We start from the raw sequence: 25,489 nt of genomic DNA on the forward strand, positions 1-25,489 counted from the left end.
GGGTGCTCACATGCCCATAGATACACAAGTGTTTTAGTAACCTGCTGAATCCAGGTCTGAGTCCACTAGAAAAAATTGAATTGTTCATAGAGTGATTTTTGCCATGTGGCATGGGGTAATACCCTGCTGCTTTCACTGGAGAATGATGGTTGTACTATGATCAATAAAGCATAATGAAAATGAAAAGTTTGGCTTGAAGTTTTTTTGTGGCCAGACCTGGAATATGACATAGAGAAGGGAAAATAGCTAATGCTAATTCTGTAGTAGCCAGCAAAACATGTCAGAAATGGTCTCTGTTAACTATAGGAGTGACTACTAGGCCTTGGCAAAGACTACACATTTATTCCAGAAGGCAAGGAATAATACACCTGAGGAATATTTCTTCTGTGGAGAATACCAAGGCCTTGTGAAGTGGACTTGTGGCATACACGTTACCCGAAGAGCTGGTTCTCAAATCTTCCTTGGGATAAATTCATTAAAGCACATTAGATCTGCTACTTATTGTCTAGCATCAACATGCTGACCCCTAAAAATGTATCTGATGGGAAAGAATGTGGTGTATATGGCAAATTTTCTGTTACAGCTATATGCCAGTCCACTACTCAGAAAACTCCAGCAGAATTAAATCTTTAACATCAGTTACAGAGTTGATCTACTTAGATCAGGTTTAACCAAGAGACTGGGATGAAAAAACAGCATAAACCATGTACAGTATTTGCCCCCTGAGGATGTGACATGAAAGGGGAAGGAGGAAGTAGGGGAAAGGAGTTGTCAGGAAAGTAGTGGAACCAGTGGTATACCTAGCAGAGGCAAAAAGAAAGGGACCCCTGAAAAGGAAACTGCTGACCATGTCACTTCTACAAAGCAGAACCAAACAAAAACATTATGAGAGAGGGTAAATCTGTGCCTGTCTGTTGGGAGGACAGGGCCATAAGCAGATTCAAGATGGAAGATTTCAGAGTGAGACACAAACTCTGCTCTTTCTCATGGAGAATTTATAATTCTTTCTTTCTCTGTTTTCCTTTAATTGCAAATACATGTAATCCAGACTGAAAGTGCTTTGCTCTTTATACATAGAGAACATAATTTCCTTGGGAAGTCAACAGTGCTGTACTATGCCTAGAGGCACATTTGCACACCTTCATGCTTTTGTGAGCTCATGAGTTGGGGTCAGAAAGGAATTTCCATCAGGCTCCATCCATACACAGCATGGAAAAATGGACTAGGTACATTATTACTATTTTTTCCAAAACCTTCCGCTGTAGCCTGAGGGATTAGCCAGTGCTAGACCAGATAAGAATGGCCATACTGGGTCCGACCAAAGGCCCATCTAGCCCAGTATCCTGTCTTTCAACAGTGGCCAATGCCAGGTGCCCCAGAGGGATACTCCAAGATGGCAATTTCTATGTTCCTTCCACCCATTAAGCCTACAGAATTATCTTTGCACAGACCAGCCATCACAGTATACTGTATACCAGAGGTTCTCAAACTGGGGGTCGTGAGGTTATTACAGGGGGGGGGGGGTTGCAAGCTGTCAGCCTCCACCCCAACACCACTTTGCATCCAGCATTTATAATGGTGTTAAATATATAAAAAAGTGTTTTTAATTTATAAGGGGGGGTTGCAGTCATAGGCTTGCTCTTTGAAAGGGGTCACCAGTACAAAAGTTTGAGAACCACTGCTGTATACAATAGGTTGATGGTAGGAAACTACCAAAAGATTCTTCTCCCCTCACTTTTGCAGCTCTCCTCTCTCTGTTTTCTATTCATAGTACCACTGGTAACCTCACCCAGCAAGATAGAACACACATTCCTTGGTACTCCTTGTCACACATAGCCCTGGCCCCTATCCTCAGATGCTACCAAACTGCAGGTGGAGAGCTGATCTTGGGCAGAATTACTAGGCAACAGGGACTCTCCAGCCAGAGGTGAGAGATGAACCAGGCTTTCCTGGAATCTCTGGCTATACTTGGAGTCCTTTTTCAGAGGACTTAAAAAAAGATCAGTTCTGTCTTATATCTGAGGCAAGATAAACAGCAGCCTTCTACAGAAATGAGAGATGGGTCAGAGCTCAGATCTGGATTTGAACTTCCCCCATGTTCTGTCTAGTTTGTGCATCTGTCTGTGTCAAGAGAGTGGAATTACTTAAGTGCCAATCAGCTTTTGATTTCATAGAATCATAGAACAGGAAGGGACCTTGAGAGGTCCTCTAGTCCAGTCCCCTGCACTCAAGGCAGGACTAAGTATTATCTAGACCATCCCTGACAGGTGTTTGTCCAACCTCCTCTTAAAAATTTGCTGGTTAAAAACACTAAATTAGAATCTGGATCTCAAATCTCCCAAAGCTAAGAGGTGCCTGGATCTGGGGTTTTGGTTTGGCCCAAATCCATTCTGGACCAGAACCTCACCAAGGATTGAGGGTGTTCAGAGGCAGGGTTTTGGCTTTGGCAACCCATCTCTAAATGAAAACCGAAACTCAGGAACCCTTGTCTCCTCCTGAGATCCCCTCTCCTGCAAGCACACTGCAGCACATTCTCTCTAGCTCTGTCTTATTCCCACTGTTGGCCTACCTCCTTCTTCTCCTCACTCACGGCCCCTTCTTTTCACATTGCCCTCTGGGGCAGGCTGGCTGATTTCCCTGGAGCTTTCTCCTGATGTGCCAGTCCAACCTCGGCATAACACTAATTTCTGAGTCTCATTTTTCCTGGAGTGGATTTCTGGTTTCAGAAGGTCACGTCCACTTTCCCCTTGAGTAAGCATGCAGTTCTGGGTGGGGAATGTAGGACAGACTGGCATCTCTGGAGGTTAGACCATCTGGATAAGTAAGCAGACAGTGCTGCAGACACAGAGAAGCAATGAAGGGCCCCTCGTATTCCTCTCTTTTAGGATAGGCTCTCAGAGTCTGCAGTTCTGTTGACTAGTGAACGGTTTTGTCTGCAGTAAAGCATCCCTCCTGGGTACTCTTCATCTTATTATGTCTCTCCCTGCAGTGGGACAGTTGGTGATCTAATGTGCAACATCAGAATGACTTAGAGGTTGTTTTCCCCTTACACACACACAGACTCTCACTCTGCAGCTGTGATTGTGGTGCTTCGCATGCTGCGCTTCACTATGTGTGACAGATGTCTCCCTATCGCCAAGCAAAGGCAGGACTAGGGCAGAAGCAGCTGCTCATGTGGAAATGTACGAGTCAGTAAGTCAAATGAGACCCCTTTCTGTGCAATCTCCCCAGAAATACCTCTGAATGCCAGTAGGAGGTGGATTGCACAGCTCTCGGGGGGAAATCTGGCCTCGGGATCCTGGTGCTCATCTGACTCCCATTCAGGGCCATACTGTAGTGGGCCCAGAACTGGTGTGGAAGGGCTGGGGTGGGGAAAAGGATGCTCCTTAAAGGGCCTGGGAAGCAGCATGTTGTGAGGAGAACCCTGGATCCAAGGCCCCGTGCACGCTGCTCATGCTGAATGGTGCAAAGCTCTCCCTGTAGCACATATGATACAGGAGTCCCAGGAGGGACTACTGCACCTCTGCACCCAACTACAACAGGGCTGTGCCTTACAGACACCCTCTAGCCCCTACCTCTGTCAGAGTCTTGGCTATAACTAGGGGCCTACCAAACTCACAGCCATGAAAAACGCATCACAGACCATGAGATCTGGTCTCCCCCATGAGAGCTGGCTAGTGTAGTAGGGGTCACGATATTGCCACCTTTACTTCTGCACTGCTGGTGGCAGCGCTGCCTTCAGAGCTGGGTACCTGGCCAGCAGCTGCTGCTTTCTGGCCACCCAGAACTGAAGGCAGCACCACCGCCAGCAGCAGCGTAGAAGTAAGGGTGGCAATACTGTGATACCCCCCCGCCCATAATAGCCTTGTGACTCCCCACAGACTCCTTTTTGGGTCAGGTCCCCCCATCACACCACCATGAAATTTAAGATTTTTAAAACCCTACGAGTGTGAAATTGGCCAAAATGGACTGTGCAACATTCCCCACATTCTGGCATGTAATCTGTGTTTGACTCTATGGAGGTCTGAGATGAATCTGGCCCATTAGAATCATGGGGAAAATCTATGGACCAAATTCAACTGAGTTGTGTTGACTTATGCCAGTGGTGAACATGGTCGCGTGTGTGTGTGTGTGTGTGTGTGTGTGCATATGCAGCACCTACAGAGAGTGTGCATTAGGATGTTGCATGTATGTGTAGGAAATGTGTACCGTACATGGAGTACTGCTAGCATGGTGATGCTGAAAGGGAGCAGTGACATCATGGGCCCTATTGCAGGGACTCTGGATATCAGAGGGAAGGGCACCTCTCTGTAGTGTGGTTCTGGTGCATAGGATTTGTGTTTAGCAGAATGAGGGTATGAGAGGGACTGGATGCTCACACCAAGATCCATCAGTCATCTCCAGTGATGGGTCTTGGGCTGTGGGGGAAGTCTAAGGGGGGAAAGCAGTATTTGGTGTTTATCATAGACTCAGAATCCATGGCCAGAAGGGACCATTACGACTGTAGTCTGATCTCCTGTATAACATGGGCCATAAAACTTCCCCAAAATAGTTCTCAGAGCAGATCTTTTAGAAAAACATCCAATCTTGAATTAAAAATTGTCAGTGATGGAGAATCCACCATGACCCTCAGTAAATGATTCCAATGGTTAATTACCCTCATTGTTTAAAAAAAAGTATGCCTTATTTCCAGTCTGAATTCATGTAGCTTCAGCTTCCAGCTATTGGATCATGTTATACCTTTCTCTGCTAGATTGAAGAGCCCATTATTAAATATTTGTTCCCAGGTAAGTGTTTATAGAGTGTAATCAAGTCACCCTGTAACCTACTCTTTATTAAACTAAATAGATTGATTCAAGGAGCTCAATCACTATAAGGCAGGTTTTCTAATCCTTTAATCTTTCTCGTGTCTCTTCTTTGAGCCCTCTCCAATTTATTAACATCCTTCTTGAAGTGTTGACACCAGACCTGGACACAGTATTCCAGCAGTGGTTGTACAAGTGCCAAATACAGAGGTAAAATAACGTCTTTACTCTAACTTTGGATTCCTCTGTTTATGCATCCAAGGATAGCTAGCATTAGCTCTTTTGGCCTCAGTATCATAAAGGGAGCTCATGTTCAGCTGATTAGCCATCACTATCCCCGAATCTTTTTCAGAGTCCCTGCTTCCCAGGATACAGTCCCCCATCCTGTAAGCATGGCTACATTGAAGGATACGTTGATATTTAGCCATATTAAAATGCATTTTGTTTGCACCCAGCTTACCAAGCCATCCAGATCGCTCTGAATCAGTGACATGTCCTCTTTATTATTTACCACTCCCGCAATTTGGGTCATCTGCAAACTTTATCAGTGATGATTTTATGTTTTCTTCCAGGTCACTGATAAAAATGTTAAATAGCACAGGGCCAAGAACCAATCTATGCAGGACCACACTAGAAAGAGTGGATGAGGATTCCTTGTTTACAACTGCAGTTTGAAACCTACCATGTTAATTTGATCTTTCTAGTTTTTGGTTTTTTTTTTAAATCAAAATGTCATGTGGTACCAAGTCGCATGCTTTTCAGTAGTCTAAGTATATAACATCAACACTATTACCTTTATCAACCAAACTTGTAATCCAAAAAGATATCAAGTTAGTTTGACAGGATCTGTTTTCCATAAACCCATGTTGATTGGCATTAATTATATTACCCTCCTTTAATTCTTTATTAATTGAGTCCAGTATCAGCTGCTCCATTATCTTGCCCGGGATCGATGTCAGACTGACTAGTCCTATAATTACCCAGGTCAGCCCATTTACCCTTTTTAAATATTGACACAACATTAGCGGTCTTCCAGTCTTTTGTAACTACCCTAATGTTTCAGCTCCTGAAGTCATGTCATTACATGAGAATCCCAACTTTAATTAAAAAAAAAAATAAAGTAAAATTTAAGCTCTCATGGTTGCAGAGCAAAGCCTGGAAATGTGAAACCTAAAGGCTCAACAACAACAAAATCAGACGACAAATAAAAAGAACTAGAACAGATTAGTTTACAAACTCTCATGATTTGAAGCCAATCGCATGATTTTTAATACTATTTGCTTGAGGCTCTGGTACTGGTCACTTGAGCCCCAGCTGGGAGATCTGGGTGTATGAGGATTTTATATGTAGGCCTGTCTTGACATGAGTAAGTGGACATGGGTGAGGTCTCATTTCTTGGGAGACAGGATTAGGGAGGTAAATGGATGAAGAGTCTAGAAAAAGAATGTCTGTGTTAGCTAAGTTTATGGGGAACACCCAGGGAATCACTGACAATGGACAAGAGAAGCCTGAAATGTAAGATGAGGTAAAGAGTAAGTCATGTATGGACAGGGCATGCTGTACAGGGATTTGTTCCTACAAAGTGACCAAGCTAATCCCAAAGCATGTGATGCAGTGTGTTAATGTACATCAAGGAAGAGATTTTCTGTGTAACTTTGGGTATGTGGTACACCCTATAACTGCCCCCTGTGCTTAAGACTGATCAACTCAGCGTATATTTGGCATACAGCAAGGCAAGGAACCTGAGCGACAAAACTGGAGTCAAACTGAGTTCTTGGAGAACCGAGTAGAAGAGATCTCAGGAGAACCCCAGTTCTACAATAGGTTGATTTAAAAACAACAAAAAACTCACTTAAACATTTAGCAGAGAGATGATGTACAATCAATAACTGATCAGGAGAAGAAGCCCAGAAATAAGAAACTGCTAGGACATGTATCAAAGGAGTGCAGAAGGATACCCTTGTCCCAAAGTCCCCCAATGGGGAGGGCTTGTCAACAGATGCACTGCTGTAATGCTTCAGTGTAGACACTACCTCCCATTCACATAGGTAATCAACCTCCTTGAGAGGCAGTACCTAGGTCAATGAAAGAATTCTTCTGTCGACCTAGCACTGTCTACACCTAGGGTTAGGTCAAATTAATGCCGTCTCTCGGGGTGAGGATTTTTCACACCTCATAGCAATGTAGCTGTGTTGACCTAACTTTTTAGTGTAGGTCAGGCCTGAGTATATCCACTAATCTAAAAAACAAAGAGGTAATTATTGTTTATTCCTTCCTCTCTGGGGCCGCTAGGTAGGGCACCACTGGGCGTCAGGATTCCTGGGTTCTCTTTTCAGCTGCGATTTCTTCTGCAACTTTGGGCAAATCACTTCTCTTCTCTCCATGCCTCCGTTTCCCCATCTCTACAATGAAAACAATAGTGCGTATGCACCTTTGTGAAATGATTTTTAAGAACTAATGCTGTAAAACACTAGTGTTATTACTAAAAAAAAATAAACAAGGAGCAAAGAGCATCAACTTCACACCTTGACAATAACCTTCAGCTATGTGAAGGGTACAGGTTTCACCCATGAAGATCAATGTGCAGTCAGATTGGGGAAGAATAGGCTCTTGTAATAGCCCCTTACCTCCAAACAGCAGGGATGCGGAGATGTTAAGGACTCTTCAGTTTAATCAGAATCATTCACTTAATTTTAAGCACAGCCTGTCAAGGTTTTTTGGTCAGACTTCAAGGAGGAGAAGGCCTTGCCAGTTCTGGGGCTGTGGGCGGCAGGATCTTATTCCACTCACAGGCACACAGATAAATGTCATATCTGTGGCATGAGAACAACACCACTCGGTGCTTTTCATCTTCAAAAGGCATTCATTAACACCCCCCTCCCCTTGAGGTGCTCTCTGCCCCATCTGGGATGGGAGCATCATTATCCCCATTTTAGGGAAGGGGAAACTGAGGCAGAGAAGGGGACTGATTTGCCTAAAGTTATATAGAGGGAGTCACTGACAGAATCAAGAATAGCCCCTAGGAATTCCTGGCTCCCAGCCCTATATTCAGACCACTGGACAACACCTCTCCCTGGGGTTTGTGTGCTCCTTTTATGCACAGGGATGAGATGGGGGAAAGGACAGAAATATGGAGGGATGGGCGAGATAGGAGAATATAACAGAGGAGTCTGAGTGAGAGGGATGCATTGAAGTGAATGGGGGTGAACGAGTGGGGAAAAAACGAGGAGGAATAAATGAAGGGAGAAAGAGCAAGAGATTAAATGGGAAGGAAAGCAGAGGAGTGAGAGAGAGAGGAAGACACAGGAGTTGGCATCTGAGCTCTCTCTAAAGAAGAGAGGAGTTAACTTGCCCTCTTTCTTTCCTGATCTTGCCTTAAAATTGCAGGAATGTGGCAGCACAACATCAGCTCTCTGATTTATTAATTCCATCCCATCCCACCAGCCCACAGAACAAAAGCATCTGTGTTTGCTCAAGAGGAGCGCATGAAGGGCCTTATTCATGTCGGAGCTGGAGAGAGAAGCCAGCAGATACAGGAAAGTCATCAGTGCCTCGCTCCTTTTCACCTTTGTGTGGATTGGAAAAAAACCCACTGAGATGAAAGGCAACAAACCGTGATGTATCAGGAGAGAGAAAAAAAACAAGATCACCAGCAGGGTCAGTCAGTATGGGCTTCTCAATGAGAGAGCAGCCACCTTGGGCCTGGCTGCACCGGTGTGGGAGCCATCTCAGTGAGGTTGGTTGCATGAGATGGCTGGTTCCCTTGCTTCTCCTTGTGACGGCTCAGCTTGGCCCCCAGAGCACAATATTTTGGCTGGAACTGCTCTGCCACACCCATGCACAGCACTCCTTGCAACCACGGTTGCATTCTGGTAGCCCTGAAGCACCCATCCCATACAGCCCACTATTGTGGCCTACCATTAGACAGATACAAGGAAAGTCAGATAATTCACTAAATCTATGGGACAATAAAGGAACCATCATCTTAAGCTTTGGCTGGTTACTAATCTATAGCCCCTTCCACCTGAGGATCTTAGAGCACTTTGTGAATAGCAATTACATCTCGCAAAGCCCCAGAGGTAGGTTAGTATTATTATCCATGTTTATTTTACAGATGGGGACATTGAGCATTAGTGAAGTGACTTGTCCAAAGCTACCCCATAGGCAGGTGCTGGCATAGAACCCAGCACGGCCCCAACAAGGAGGTGTCATGGGATTGTTAATAAACACGAGGGTTAAGAGGACACCAACTGTACAGCTGCTCTGAAGGATGGCACCTGCAGCAGCGCACTGCCCCCAATGCCAAACCGAGGGTGGGTTCTGCATCGATGCAGAAGAAAGCGAGCCTGCAAAACCACTGCCACTGGCACTCGGGTTTTCTTTGGCAGTCTCCTATACATATATTGGCCAGGATCAACCCTACTTAGCTTGCAAAAGGGACACTCACAGCACTGCCTGACATGCTAAACTCATACATAAGTACCCCCACAAACCCAATTGCTCTCCATACCCAACATAAGCTTTCAGACAGACATTAATTTTTTAATTATATTTTAACAAGAGTTTAAATTGTTTGAATGTTAACTCCCCTCCTCCCTCACCCAATCTCATTACTTGGCTTAGTTACAGGGGCAGGGAGTAGCTGAAACAGCTGCCATGACCTCAGTGCCGGGGGGGTAACAGGAAAAATACCAGGACAATACAGTTTGGCTTTGTATCATTCATAAACCAGCACCACAAAATGCTTCAAGGCTGATGATAGCCATTTCAAGTAAACACAAGCAACAAGTAAACCAGTTCGGATCAAATCAGAACCAGCTTGATCCTTCTCCAGAAGCATGAACTGAAGCCAAAGTGAACCTGTTCTGAGATTTGAGAATAAGGTTGAACTGAATTATTTTCCCATTCAAGTGAACCGAGGAATTGCCAGACTGGATCAGTCCTTTTGAGGTCCATCTAGGCCAGTATCCTTCCTTCTGACCAGATGCTCCAGAGGAAGGAGCAAGAAGTCTTACAAGGGACAATTATGGAAGCTTCTTCTTAACCTTAGGCAGGTAGTGAAGAATGAGGATTTATAGCCATTCTACATTGGGGAGTCTATTTAACAGAACAGTGGATGTTTCATTAGGCATCTAAATGGCTCATGCTTTTCAGAATCCTGCTAAGCTCTTAGCTTCACGGGTATGCCTGCAGCACAGCAAAGAAAACCTGCGGCTGGCTCGTGCCACGGGACTTGGGCTGCTTCACTGCTATGTAGGTTTCCAGGCTCGGGCAGGACTCTGAGCTCTGGGACCTTCCCAGCTCGCTGAGTCCTAGAGCCCCAGCTTCAGCCTGAGCCTGGAAGTCTACACAGCAGTGAAGCAGCCCGAGCCCCGTGAGCCCGAGTTGGCCGGCACAGGCCAGCTGCAGGTGTCTAGTTGCTGCACAGACATATCCACTGATATCTTATGGCAGTGAGTTCTACTGGTTCAATTGTGTAAGAGAGTATTTCCTTTTATCCCTACAGTTGTTACCTTTCAATTTAATCAAATTTCCCCTTGCTCTTTTACTATGAGAAAGGGTGAATAGAAGTGCTAGTCTACCTACTCTGTGCCATTGGTTTCCATATATGATCATATCCTCTCTTATATTCTTCTCTCTGAACTAAATACCCCCAATCTTTTCAATCTCCCCAAATGTATGAGGCAATGTCCCAATCTTGCAAGCCAGCCTGTTCTTATAAGAGCTGGACCTCAATCAAAAAAAATCAGGGATCTGAATCCAAACTCTGCATCTCTACTCAAGACATTTTTAACACTAACTTGCACACTCAAGAAGTTTGTATCGTGCTATTTTTATTTCCTCCCGAAGGCTCCCCAAGCACTTCACAAACTAGACACAGACAGCACCACTAAGATGCAGTTGCTCGGGGTGTGGTGGGGGGGGAGGAAGGCAACTAAACAGTACAGCATGTTCAGTAACAGTGGGGTGGGGAAATCTTTGCCAAGAAGAGTGGGACAAATTCCAGCTCTTAAGAAAAGGACGATGGAGCCTTAATGTCCCTGCAGAGAAGATGGGATTTTGGTCTAAAAGACTCACATACATTACATTGCATGGATCTCATTTGATTTAACTTAGAGCTTGTTTACAATTACAGCGCGGCAGCTGAATCAGTGCAGCTGCGCCATTCTAGCGCTTCGAGAAAACCAGGGGTTCTCAAACTTTTGCATTGGTGACCCCTTTCACACAGCCAGCCTCTGAGTGCGACCCCCCGGTATAAATTAAACACACTTTTTTTTATATTTAACACTATTATAAATGCTGGATGTGAAGCGAAGTTTGGGGGTGGAGGCTGACAGCTTGCGACCCCCAGGTAATAACCTGGTGACCCCCTGAGGGGTCACGACCCCCGGTTTGAGAGCCCCTGGCGAAGACGACACTTATGCTGACGGGAGAGCTTCTCCATGGGTATAAGTACTCCACCTCCCTAAGAGGCGGTAGCTCTGTCAACGGGAGAAACCTTCCAGTGGACAGAGCACTGTCTACACCTGCAGTTAGGTCGGTATAACTACATCGCACAGGGGTGTGGATTTTCCATGCCCCTGAGAGACAGTTATACCGATAGAAGTTGGTAGTGTAGACCACGCCTTAGAAAGATAAAGGATTGAGTTCATTAAAAGCAATTCAGCCACAACTAGAGGTATTTATCAGAGGTGGACTGAATCCCCTACATGGGGGATAGTGGGGTCTGCCCAGCTTACCTCCCAGACAAGAATGAGGTTTACACAGTAAACACACCTACGGCTGAGAGCAGGGTTAATACGAATAACAACAGAGTATGTATTTGTAGTACCGTAGTGATTAGGGACCCTAGTCACAGACCAGGAGTTCTGGGGCTCACCTGTGCATTGTACTGACTATTCTTCCATTGAATCAGATGCTCCCAGCAATTTTTAAACTGATCATTTTGTTAAAGTCATGATGAGCTCAGTGGCCTTTTGCTACTTTCCAGCCTTGCACCCGGGCTGGGAGTCTGAAGATCTGGTATTCCCAGCTCTGCCACTGTAGGACTTGGGACAAATCTGCACTGCAGTGTCTCCATGTATAAAGCGGGGATAGTCATACTGACTTGCAGAACTTCATGGTGGGAGAGAGGTTGCAAGGGTTAACTCTAATGTGTGTAAAGCACTCTGATCCTGATGGGAGGCAATACAGACAGGCAAAGTATTAGTATTATTAGACTTAGACGCCAGTCCCAAAGGGCAGACTTGGGTTTTAATACTCTCATGTTTGAGTGGAGGGGTGTGTATGTGTGTCGGGAGCCTGATATTGGGTCAGGTCTGTCTCGACATACATTGGGATTCCCCTAACATCATAACATGACCAATGATCACAATGGGGACAGGGACATGTGTGATTTTCCCTGGGTACACTTGCAAGACTGACTCCAGAGCTTTCTCTGCCCAATTCTGTATGCCCCATGTAAGGGAAGGTGAGAGCGTAGCAGGTTTCTCACAAGCATTAGTGGCTTTCATGAGGCAGGTAAGGATTTCTCCTACCTCCCCATAGACACAGGCCCTTGGGGCAGAAAGCCCGAGCTGGGAAACAAAAGAGAACCTGCTGTGGAGAGGTAGGGTCATGAGCCAGAGGGTCTGGAAGTAGCCATGCTGCAGGTGCTGATGATAGGGGTGAAGTGGGGCTGGAAGCAGTGGCCCTGTGGACACTGGCTATGGGTTGTAGGGAAGTTAGAAGCAGGGGTGCTCTGGACACTGGCCCCAGGAGGCATAGCAGGATTAGAAGTAGCTCTGAGTGCTGGCTATAGGCATGCAGGGGGGCCTCAAAGCAGGCTCAAACTCGATCCTGGCAAGAGTGTTTTGGGTGTTGCTGGAAGCAGGGTTGAAGCGGATAGTGGAATCAGCCTGCAGCAGCTGATATGAAATACGAAGTAGGGGTACACCAAGTGCTCATGAACACAGGAGAGGCTGGGGGTGCTGTGGTAAGTAGGGAATGGAAGCCTTGCAGGGAGCGCTGCTGGAATTAAGCCACGTTTCACTCCCACCACGGATACATCTACACTGCAATCGGGTGTGTGACTGCAGCTGGGGTAGGCATACCCACCCTAGCTTTAATCTAGGTAACAGCTAAAAAAAAATAGCAACGAAGAGGGATGCAGCAGCATGAGTGTCACATGGGCTGTACGAGCCACCTGGAACCCTGGGTACATAGCTTGTGTTGTCAGCCTGCCCCAGGGCCTGTGCTGCTGCATCTTCACTGTTATTTGCAGTGTGTTAGCTAGATTGAAGCTAGCACAGATGTGCCTACCCCAGCTATAATGGTTGGACTAGATGACCTCCTAAGGTCCCTTCCAACCCTGAGATTCTATGATTCTATGACTGTGCTGTGGACATACCCCAAAATGCAACATACTGGGTATGCCTTTGATGCCAGGAGTTCCTGGCCCGTGCTGACACACTGTTGAAATGAAGGGAGTGTCCTTTCAAAATCGCCCCAGGTATGAGTGCAACAGGGGCCAGCGGCAAGAAGTTTTAATGTGTGTGCGCAGAGTAGATAGATTTTGTATATTAAAACAAATACCATTTTAATCATCATTTGCGATCTACTTCGACACAGTCCTTAAAACTCCCCCAGCCCTACTGGGCAATTGTTGCTAAATAACCCTGAGTCCAGAAGGAGGATGGAATGTAAGGGCCCCAGGGCCGTGTACAGTGGAGGTGTGTTTCTCTAGCTCTTTTAGGGAGAACTACTACTTCTTGAGTCCCATATACCTCACTGGATCTTTCAAACAATACCTTAAAAACCAAAGGTCTGTGTGTACTATTTGCACCTTAAAAATCCCCTGTCGCTTTTCATAAGAGAGGGCATTTGCCCCAGTGTCCTTTGCCCAAATTCTTTACTTCCTGTCCCATTGCCATGCAGTGTGTTGAAATGCAGCCACCTCTGGAGTGAAGGACAGCAGCCAGTCTTGCAATGGTGCTCTGCATAAGTGGCTTGTGTATTGCTCTGGGGCCACAGTCCTCATATACAAGTGTAAATAATTTAATTGTTATTACTTGGCTCCTTTGCCATTTTGAATGTAGCTACTGTGCTTTAATGCAATATCAATTGATTTCTGAAAAAAACAACAACCCACAATATTGAGTGCTCTTGCTACTATACATACCCACCACGCAGACTAACTGTTCTGTGGAGCCTTTATTCAGTGCAGAGTTAAGTGCATTGAAAGTGGCTGCTGCGGTTCCCAAGAGACCGGTTGTGCGCCTTTACCCCTCACAGGGCACGTACAGCAGCTACTCTGTGAATAGCACTTAGGTACTGTGTGTTTCACATATGTGACATTAACAACTGCTTCGCTGTAATTCACAGATAACAAAACAAAAAGCTGTCCTAATACAGTATCTTGCTACTAGGCTTGGAGTAGAGAAGAGACACAGCATGTGGCTAGAAACAGGTTCAGCTTTTCTAATGCCTCTCACTCCTGACCTGCAGCACCACCTGCTGTTCCAGTCCTGGGCTCCCCACACAGCCCTGCCAATGCCCCTCACTCCTGCCCTGCAGTCGTTTCCCCCAGCCCAGCTATTCCACCCCTGGACTCCACAGATAGCGCTGACAGACCAGTGCGCTACACTCCTGCTTTGTAATCTTCTCTACGGACTGCAGGCCTCTCTTCCCCTAACCCCTTGTCAGTGTACCTATCTCCTGAATTACAATGGCCTCTCCTCTGCTGGAATGCCATGCCGCTCTCTCAATACACCCATCTCCTGACTTGTAACGCTCACCTGTCCTAGGGCTTCTCACAGACAGACTGCTGCTTGGCGACCAGCAGAAACGAGGCAGAGGTCTCCAAAGCCGTTCTGCACATTAGAACCAAACAGGATTTGAACCCAAGTGGATGTGGAACCAGGCTAGAGCAGAAAGTGGCTGTACTCCTTCACAGGCCATTTTCCTACCACTGTCCTGCCACAGGGCAGGAAGAGCCTGCAGAAGCTGCTTGTTGCCAGCTGTATATTAATCCCCAGTCACTACTGCTGGGCGACAGACATGCTTGGTTCTGCCCTGCTGACCCCACTGCTCAGAGGATCTGCCCCTGCCTCCCCCTGCACTCAGAGACTAGCCTCTTCCAGGGAGTTACTCAGGAAACAGCTGCAGCTTTCCACACTTGCAACATCCTGGGGCTTCCCTCCCCCGACCCTTATACCTTTGCTGCTAACATAGCTTTCCCACCTTCCCCTGCTCCTGGTTAGAGTGATTGGCAAGGCTAGGCAGGAGAGCCAAGCGCTTTCCATCCTCACTTGGGAGGCTCCATGCCAAACGAAATTGCTCCTAAGAAACCAGCTAATTTGCGAGAAAACACCTGTTTAAGAGCAGAGGTGAAAAGGGCTAGATGTTTTTCTTCCCCTTAACACCTCCCTACCCCCTTTCTCCCACCTTGAAGGCCTGCTTGCTGTCTTTTCATGGCCTGTTCAAATAAGGATTTGGACCCACTACACAGGAATTTGACATCAGGCATTTGTGGTGTCTCGGGTTTCTCTGGGTATATCTACACTGCAAAAAAACAAAAACAAAAAACAAAACAAAACAAAACAAAAAAACAACCCCCCCCCCCCAAACAAACAAAACAAAAAAAAAGACCCACAGCACCGAGTCTCAGACCCTGAGTTAATTGATTTGGGCTCATGGGGCTTGGGTGACATGGGTAAGAACAATAGTGTAGACGGAAACCTGGCCATAGGGAGGGTCTCAGAGGCCAGGCTCCAGCCAGAGCCCAAATATCTACACTGATTTTTTTGGCACTGTAACTCAAGCCCAATGAGTCAATTGACTTGGGGTCTGAGACTCAGTATTGCAGAGTTTTCTTTGCAGTGTAGACATACGCTCTGTGTCATCAGACCATCTTTGTCAGGGGGCTGTAGCCTCTCTCAAACTGAGCAGGAGAGGGAGTGTTGTCTAGCAGTTTAAACAGAAGAGTGGAAGCTAGGACACCTGGGTCCTGTCTCCAGCTCTGCCAACAATTCACTGTGCATCATTGGGCAAGCCATTTCACCTTGGTTTCCCCATCTGTAAAACAGGAATAATAGCTTCACAGCCCCACTGTGAAGGTGAGTTAGTGAATTTTGGTAAAATGATTTGAGATCCTATCTCAGTTACTTAGATGCTACAGAGATAGCTAGATGGAAGATATGGACCCCAAACTGGAAAATTCCAATCTGGATTTTGAACAGCCCATATGTTGGGGGTGTTCTGATGATCTGCAGTTTTAGTTTGGCCCATTACAAAGATGAGGTTGCTCACAAAATTCAGACCCAGATTTGGATTCTGAGCACTGCTAAAGTTTGGGATGCCTCATGCCTGGATCCAGGGTTCTGGGTCGGCCCACTTCTACTCCAAAGATTATGTTATTAAAAGAAGTGCTTGTGCAGCGATGGCAAGGTCATCTCTGCTCCCCTAACCCCCCTCATCCCAAGCCTCGCGCAGGAAAGGAACCGAGGTCTCGCTCTTACCTGGGGAGATGCGCTGGCTGGAGGGGTCACCATGAGGCTCTCCGAGAATCCAGCACGATTCTGCACCTGAACGTGTCAGCCGGGCTGGTTCGCGAGCAGCTCCCACCGCAGGGAGGAAATGGGTCCGGCCCGGCTACAGGCTCGCTAGCTCCCTCTCCGGAGCGCGTCAGCAGGTGCCCTGACCGGCAGGAGCTCGCCAGAGGTTCGCCCGGCTCCGGGGTGGATCCTGCTCAGCCTCCCACTGGCTGGATCGAGCCCTTTTATAGGCAGCGCCGGGAATGCAGCTCCGCTCGTGGCTGTGCGAATGAGCCTCCTTAAGGCAACCCTGCCGGAGGGCGGTCTGCAGAGTGGGGATGCACCGACGTGCATCCCGCTGGGCCACCTTAAGAGGGGAGCCGGGGAAGGGGTGCGAGGGGGGAAGATGAGAGGCGCGGAGGGGACCGGAGCGAAATGCGGCGCGCGCCCCTGCCCCGGAGTGCGGAGCCGCCGCGCGCCCCTGCGCAGCGAGTGAGGCTGGGCGCTCAGCGCGGGAGCCGCGAGGGGGGTTGGCTAATGCTGCTGCTGCCCCGCTGCTTCCCTCGCCTGGCGGGGACGGGGCTGTGACCGAGCTGGGCGCTCCCCTGTGACTGCTCCGGCCGCAGGTCACTGCTGAGAGCGAGCTGCGTGTTCGGCTCCCTGCTGAGCCAGAGGCCGGGATCCCTGGGCAGAAGCAGCCGTCCCAGCCCCAGCCGAGCCAACCCCATCTCTCGACTGATCACTGTCCCATATGTACCCCCCTACTCGGGGTGCAAAGCTGCACGGGGTCTGTCAACACCACGCACTAAGCCAGGCCTCTGACTCAGGTTTGAGCCCAAGCCTCTCTTCCGTCCCCACACAAATCAGTCTGGCTCTGGTGATTAAGCTCAGTCAGAGCCTGGGTCCTAGACCCTGCTAGTGTAGTGGGTCAGATCCAACTGTGGCTTGGGTCCAAGCCCTGCCATTTTGCAGTGTGGACATGGCTCAAGCCACAAACCTGAGTCAGAAGGTCTGCGTAACGCAGTATGGACACATTAGCACGGCTATGAGACCCAGGTCCACTAATTGTAAGCCCAGGTTTACAATGCAATGTGGATGCTTAAACGCAGGCTTGGAAACACCAAGTCCGCAAGCCCAGGTCCCACAGATTCAGGTTTACAATGGAATGTAGACATAGCCATAGATACAGCAAAGTGTCAGTTTCTGGGACCAGAGCTGCAATAGTTTTTACTATACCCCATCCAAATCTGCTCCTCCATTCATTCTGCTCCTCACACCAAGGGCAGGAGTAGCCTCCTGTATATCACCCTCTAGCCACTTCACCTGCTGGGGGCAGCAAAGCCCCCTATGTTGGTACATGTGTCATTGGAGAGGCAGAGTTGCCAGTCCCGCCTGTTCAAAAATCAGGAGTGCCCCCACCCCAAATTATGAGATAATATATTTCTATCTATGTTACGTATGTGGCCCTGTTTCCATAGTATCTGAGCACCTCACAGCCTTTATGCAGGTTGGCTGACTTGGGGCAAGTAACATCCCCTCTCTGTGCCTCAGTTTCTCCATCTGTAAAATGAGGCTAATGATTCCAATCTCCTTTGTAAAGTGCTTTAAAATCAACTGATGAAAAGCACTTGATAAGAGCTATATATTATTATGCTCACAGCAGTCCTGCGATGTAGGGTAGTGCTATTATCCCCATTGTACAGACAGGGAACAGTAAGGGACTTGCACAAAAAGTCTGCAGTAGAGAAGGGAACTGAACCACTGGCTCCCAAATCCTAGGTTAGGGCCACTGGGCCATCCGTTCCTATCAAACAGTGGGTGTGGGGAGGTTGCATTTGCTTTCCGAGCCTCTAGGCTCCACTTGGGTCATGGTTTCCAGCTTTTCTCTGCAATGACCAGGGCAAGAATCTTTTAAAAAAATGAAAGCTGAGACTCCCATGCAGACTCTGAATTGCAGCAGTGGCAGGATTTAAGAAAAACACCAAATATCATGAGAGATGCAATAGAATTGTGAGAGTTGTCAACACTGAGCATAGTCTAGCCAACTGAGCGCAAGTGTGGGAGCCACAAAACTCCTGGACTCAGACTCCATGACCTTGCTCTCTCTGTGCCTCCGTTTCCCGGCTTGTATAGTGGGGTGTGAAAATACTGCCTTTTCAGGGGACTTGAGAGGATTAGTTAGACCCAGCACTCTTTCCCTTCCTTAGAGACTCACAGAGGTTCCACTACAGGGCTCTCTGAACTTGCAACAGTAGCAGTGGTGGCAAGCACTGGCCTCTAGCTGGGAGCAGGGTCGGTTGGGTGGGGACAGATCCCCTCCATTGGAGGGGTGGTGGGTCAGAAGAGGAATTGATGGGTCTCCTTTTATTTTTGTGATTGGTGGCTCTCCTCTCCACAGGCTGGATGCCTCTCTTAGCTGGTTTGTTTCAGGGCAGAAGGGTCAAGTGGGGCTTCAAGTCTCCCAAGGGAGGTGGTAGAAGAAGGACTTATGGCTTGTCTACACTTACAGCGCCGTGCCGCTGTAGTGCTTAGTGAAGACGCTACCTATGCCAACGGGTGAGCTTCTCCCATGGAAGTAGGTACTCCATCTCCCCTAGAGGCAGTACCTATGTTGACAGGAGAAGCCCTCCCATCAATGTAGCACTGTCTACACCGGGAGTTATGTCGGGATAACACCATCGTTCTGGGCTGTGGACGTAGTTGTACCAACATAACTTTGCAGAATACACCAGGGCTTAGTTCTCTTCCTTTAGCAGCTGTTCAAGCTCCAGGCTGGGGCTGGGCAGGCATAGAATCATAGAACAGGAAGGGACCTCGAGAGGTCATCTAGTCCAGTCCCCTGCACTCAAGGCAGGACTAAGTATTCTCTAGACCATCCCTGAGAGGTGTTTGTCCAACCTGCTCTTAAAAATCTCCAATTATGGAGATTCCACAACCTCCCTAGGCAATTTATTCCAGTGCTTAACCACTCTGACAGTTAGGAAGTTTTTCCTAATGTCCAACCTAAACCACCCTTGCTGCAATTTAAGCCCATTGCTTCTTGTCCTATACTCAGAGGTTAAGAAGAACAATTTTTCTCCCTCTGCCTTGAAAACTTTAAAACTCCCTCCTACTTGAAAACTGTTATCATGTTCCCTCTCAGTCTTCTCTTCTCCAGACTAAACAAACCCAAGTTTTTCAATCTTCCCTCATAGGTCATGTTTTCTAGACCTTTAATCATTTTTGTTGCTCTTCTCTGGACTTTCTCCAATTTGTCCACATCTTTCCTGAAATGTGGCATCCAGAACTGGATACAATACTCCAGTTGAGGCCTAATCAGTGCGGAGTAGAGTGGAAGAATTACTTCTTGTGTCTTGATTACAATACTCCTGCTAATACATCCCAGAATGATGTTAGCTTTTTTTCCAACATTGTTACACTGTTGACTCATATTAAGCTTGTGGTCCACTATGACCCCCAGATCCCTTTCCGCAGTACTCCTTCCTAGGCAGTCATTTCTCATTTTGTCTGTGTGCAACTGATTGTTCCTTCCTGCATGTAGCAGCAGGGTTAGAGATGCGCTATAATAGCTATAGGACCTCAATCCAGTCCAGCAGCAACTCAGCCCTAACTTCTCTCCTCCTCATAGGCTGCTGTGGGACAGGGACAGGGACTGCACAGTGTATCCTTCCTCCACATGCTCCTAGAGGCTCTGATGAAGGATGCAAGATGGGAGTTCCTCTTGCAGAAATTTCCACAGCCTCGGCATCCTCAGTGACCACAACCTGTGGTGCAGCAGCTGCCTGAGCAAGCAGCAGCTGACTCACCCTCAGCCAGGGCTGAACAGTTGAATGAGCTGAGGTGGCCCTGACTTCAGTAGCAGCAGGATCACCCTCAGATAGCCTAGCTTGTGCAGTGTGATGAGATCAGCTGTGCAAAAAGCTTTGAGATCCTTGGCTGGAAGGTGCCATAGAAGGGCAATGAGTTATTCTAGCTTCCTGCGGGAGCCTACAAATCCCTGCTGTTCTGGGAACATGGATTACTGAAAGTACCTTCATAGAAAGACATCAAATGGAATTTTACAACCAAAATGACATTTACAGAACTAGAACACGCAGGGGAACTAAAAGCTGGCAGATCAGTATGTGCAGCCAGACGTTTGCTCAGTGCACACACCCAAAGGGTGCTTGGCACTGCGCTTATTCATTAATCTGCAGGCCTTTCTGTGGTGCACACCAGATGCACCGAGCATCTGTAGGTGCCCTGGCCTCTCTACACTTGCTCCCCTCTCAGCTTAGCTCATAAATCTCAGCCCAGTTGAACCAACTGCGCTCAAGTCTAATCAATCCAGCCCCAACCTCACAAGTTCCATTCCCCAGACTAGGGGCTATTCAGACCTGGGGATGCTTCAACTACGAGTCTAGATACAATCATCAGGAGTGATGTTGCTGGGCAGAAGAGCCAGGTGTGCCTTCCCCTATGTGGGGGTATCAGGAAACGGCCAGATGTTTCCCCAACAGGTGGCTCAGAAGAAGCCTATCTTTCTGAATCAATTCCCTGTGGTCTGGGAATTAATTAGCAGGAGAGAGGCAGCTGCACAAGGAATCTCAATCTCAAGTACTTATAATGACCCCCATTAGCCTAGTATCTGAATCTTCACAACACCTTGTGAGATAGGGCGGTGCTATTGTTCCTATTTTAAAGATGGGGAACGGAGGCACTGAGAGACTAAAATGATTTGCTCAAGATCACAGAGGAAGTCTGTGGCAGAAAAGGGACTTGTACCAAAGTCTCCCAAATTTTCTGCTAGTGCCCTAACCATGGACAATCCTTCTTCTCTATGAAGAAGCCTCTTAAGAAGCACTTCGTGTTCTGGGAGCGTCTGTCTACTGGAGTGAGGACAGGAGGAAGAGTTTAGGTCCAAATCTACTGGAATGTCTGGTCAGAAGCAAACTTCTCCGGGTTTTCTGCTCTGAACTCTCCCTTTTTATGAGGGACGTCCTTTACCTCTGACCTGAATATCCCTTTATAACACACAAAACACATTTAAGCTGTATGTTTAGAGGTTAGAGCAGGAGGCTGTGGAGTTAATATTCAGAAGTTGTATTTCTTACTTGGGGAAGGGAGTGTTGTCTATGGCTTAGAGCAGGAGGTGTGCGAGTCAGGACTCTTGACTCTAGTTTGTCATTGGGGGGGGGGGGTGAGTAGCATTTCTAGTTGTTAGAGCACAGGACTGGCAGTCAGTGCTCCTGGGTTGTGTTCATGGCTCTCCCACTGATTTGCTGTGTTACTGTGCAGTGCCTCAGTTTCCTCATCTGTGAAATGGGGATGAAAATTCTGACCTGGCTCACAGGGGTGTTGTGAGGGTAAACCCATTGATGGGCGTAAAGAGTTTTGAGGTCCTCAGATGACAGGTGCTGAAGATGGGTGAATTAGTATCCTTTAAGAACATGAGACTGGCCATACTGGGCCAGACCAATGGTCCTTCTAGCTGAATATCCTGTCTTCCAACAGTGGCCAATGCCAGGTGCTTCAGAGGAAATGAACAGAACAGGGCAATTATCAAGTGAGCCATCCTCTGTCATCCAGTCCCAGCATATGGCAGTCAGAGGCCTAGAGACACCCAGAGCATGGAGTTGCATCCCTGACCATCTTGGCTAATAGCCATGGATGAACCTATCCTCCACGTGTTTGTATGTGTTTTATTCCTGTGAGTTATTGTTATTCAGTTTATTTTTCATCAGCATGCCTTGCTGTACTTGGCATGGTGCCAGCGTCGGGGCAGATTCATGGACACATAATTGACGCCTGAAATGGTAAATCACGAAGCTGAAGTGATGGGAAATGTTTACTGACTGTGCTTTAAGGGAATGAGCTGCGCATCATTTCTGAGCCTCCGGAGTCTTGATGCATCTGGGCTACGCTGCTGCAGCTGCTGCCGGCTGTCCTGGCTTCTGCTGCACACTTCACATGGCGCATTTGAGGTATTCTTTAGGGCTAGGGGTAGCTGACCCATTCCCTGTCATGCCCCTCCCTTGGCTGTGCCATTGCGGGAGACACCTAGACAGCAGGGTGTTGGAGGGACAGTGGAAGCTGAGCATCACTTGTGCCAGCCTATTGAAATCTTGGGATGGTGGGTGGAGCCCACCAATGTGATGGAAAGCCAGTGGAGAACCCAGGCAAACTTCCAGAAGGAGCTCCTCAGAGACTGGATCCTCTGCTTGTCCACAGAACAGGTCCAGCATAGGCAGCTGCAGGGCAAGCTTGCCCCTACCTGCCCACCAATGTGATTCAATCTCAGTTCAATCTCCCGGGCCCATTTAGTCCTTGACTTCCCCTAAGATTGTCAACGAAGGACCCAGGTGAGGGGGTGATTCTATGCTGTGGCCACCTCGTCACTAACAGCTAGACTAAGAACTCACCAGCTCATTCCATTTAGGCCACTGAAGAGCTGTCAGATGTTACTAACTTACAGACACTACTTACATGGTCTAGGGTCATTAAGCATTACTAATTAATAGTATTACTGAGAACATTATATGGCCCCTCTGTAGCCTCTTTTATGCAGGGATTTATAAAACTGCCTTACAAATAGTAAGTTAAACTTCACTTTGGAGGCAGGGAAATACTATGATCCCTAAAAACAACGAGAAGTCCGGTGGCACCTTAAAGACTAACAGATTTATTTGGGCATAAGCTTTCGTGGGTAAAAAACCTCACTTCTTCAGATGCTGAAGAAGAAGAAGTGGGGTTTTTACCCATGAAAGCTTATGCCCAAATAAATCTGTTAGTCTTTAAGGTGCCATTGGACTCCTTGTTGTTTTTGTGGATACAGACTAACACGGATACCCCTCTGATAGCTGGCATTATGATCCCTAATGTACAGATGGGGAAACTGAGGCACAGAGCAGGGACTATAACGCAAGCCTTCCAACTACCTGTGCCCTGCTTTAACCACTAGACAATTCTCCTCCTTCCAGGAACCAAATAGTCTGTTGAGTCATCCGGTTCCCATTTCCTTCTGTATAGAGAGACATTTCCTAACTGCTTCAATTCTTCCCAGGCTTCCTGCCTTTAGGGCTTGGTGAACAAATGACTGGGGGGGTCAGGTGTTTATCTCCCAAGGTTCCAGTTGTGTCAGTGTCACTCTCCTTATTGTGAATCAGGCTCAGAAGATGCATGTTCGAACAACTGGTCCTTGATCTAAACCTGCCATCCTTCGAACAGCATGGTCTTCGGGGAGGCATCAGTGAAGCAGCCAGCGGTTGCAGCCTGAAGAAAGCTGGAAAGCTGCACTGCCAGCTCTGCAGTTTCATTTCTCTCCTCCTAGCTGCAATAGAACTACGTACTCATCAAACTATTTCTGCTACAGGCTGGGGAGGAAGAAAGCCAGATGAGTGTTAGTTCTATTTTTAAATGCTTGGGAGGCCCTCAGATACTGTAATAATAGGGGCCATGTAAGTACCTAGCTAGACAGACAGATTGTTGTGTGGTAAATGCGTCTGTTTTTCTTGAGCTTGAAGGTGGCTTTTCTTGATCACACAAGGCGAAGGACTGGTTTGCTTGGGAGATTCAGTTACAGACTTATGCTCTGTATTCCCAGTGTTCTCCTGCAGTTCCTAGCCCCCCATGGGACACAGCTACTGCAGAGGGAATCCGGGAGTGCCACCAAAGCATCAATTCACTTATGGTTCCTGTCTATATATGAGTGCAAGTAGGTGTCTGTGTGTGTGTGGGTGCACATAGCAACCTGCATGTGTAGGTGTGTGCATGCTGGCACCTGTGTGTGCACGTGTACATAGGTCTCCAGGATGTGTGTGCACAGAAGTCCCCACACTTTCACGTGTGCAAACACATAGGACCCCATATGTGTATCCAGCTTTCGCCTGGGGTCCATTCATGATGAGAGGGGGCGTTTGGCGCTGAATGAACACAGAGGCTCAATAAACCCTTCTGTTCTCAGATGGGGAGGGAAAAACTGTCACTCTAGGACTTGGGGTTCTTTGGGGGCATGTATGGAGGAACCCAGCACTAGAGGGAGCTAGAGATTGGCTTCTGCTCATCCCACAAGAGGGAGGGAGTGAACCCAGTTATACTGATGGTGAGGTTCAAGGAAATCCCAGGCTGAATGATTGCAGCCTGAATTTTCCTAGTCCAGGTAGCATGTGAAAAATGAGCACCGTTCACTACCAGAATCCCATGATGCTGTGCTGGACACCCTCAGGTTCCCCTGACCTAGTACGTGGCACAGCGGTGAACTTTGTGCCCAGCCAGGGGGTGGCAGTATGTGGATTAGCACTGTCATATTCTACCCTTAAGGAAAAAACCTACAGTAAGAAAATATGTATTGACCTTTGTATAGACTTCTGAGCCATCCTGTGAAATTGACTAGAGAGTTATATCCCTGCTATAGAATTCAATAGGACAGCTATAAGAAAAACCCTACAGAAAGGAAATCATTCTCTGTTAAATTCTGTACTTTTAAATAATAGTTTCTACATCAGCATCATCCCTATTAAATCCTCTCCAGGCAGATAGCTATTAGTACTGTGCCTTTATAAAGTGACTACCTAAATGAGCTGTCAATCAAGAATACAGGTCAGCTCCTCGACTCCATGACACCAGTTTTACGTCGGTGTAACTCCACTGACCTCAATGGTGTAAAAAGGTGTGTGAGAGAGTAGACAATCAGGCCCTTTATCTACCACTTTACTAGAAAGCCTCCAGACACTTACTAGTGACTGACTGGCCAGAGCAGGCCTATACACTGTGTCGTAACAGCCAGTATTAAGGAAATATTAATCTGATATAAAAAATGATGTGAACTGTGCTGCTTCTCATGCACAACTTTACAAACACAGATGGCAAATTCTGCTTTCACCCCAGTTCAGGCAATGGTGCATCCTCTGCCTGTTTCTTCAGGCGGAGGGAGGGGAAAGAGAACAGAAGGCAGCTGTCACCCAGCTACCCTGTGATATGAGAAAGTAGCTTCTGTTTCCCAGCTTCTCTGTGCTCCGCATCTTTCATCAAAATGGAATTAACTAAGACTTGCTTTTGTACAGAAGGAATGAATGGGCTGAGTAAGGGTCAAATAGTGCTGCATGCAAAGGCTGAAACTTGCCTCACACAGCACTGGCTTGTTCTGGAAGCACAATGATTGTCAGTCATACACGTGCTCAAAGATCTCACTCC

Source organism: Emys orbicularis, chromosome 1 (genome assembly GCF_028017835.1).
Source record: "Emys orbicularis isolate rEmyOrb1 chromosome 1, rEmyOrb1.hap1, whole genome shotgun sequence".
Lineage (NCBI taxonomy): Eukaryota > Metazoa > Chordata > Testudines > Emydidae > Emys > Emys orbicularis.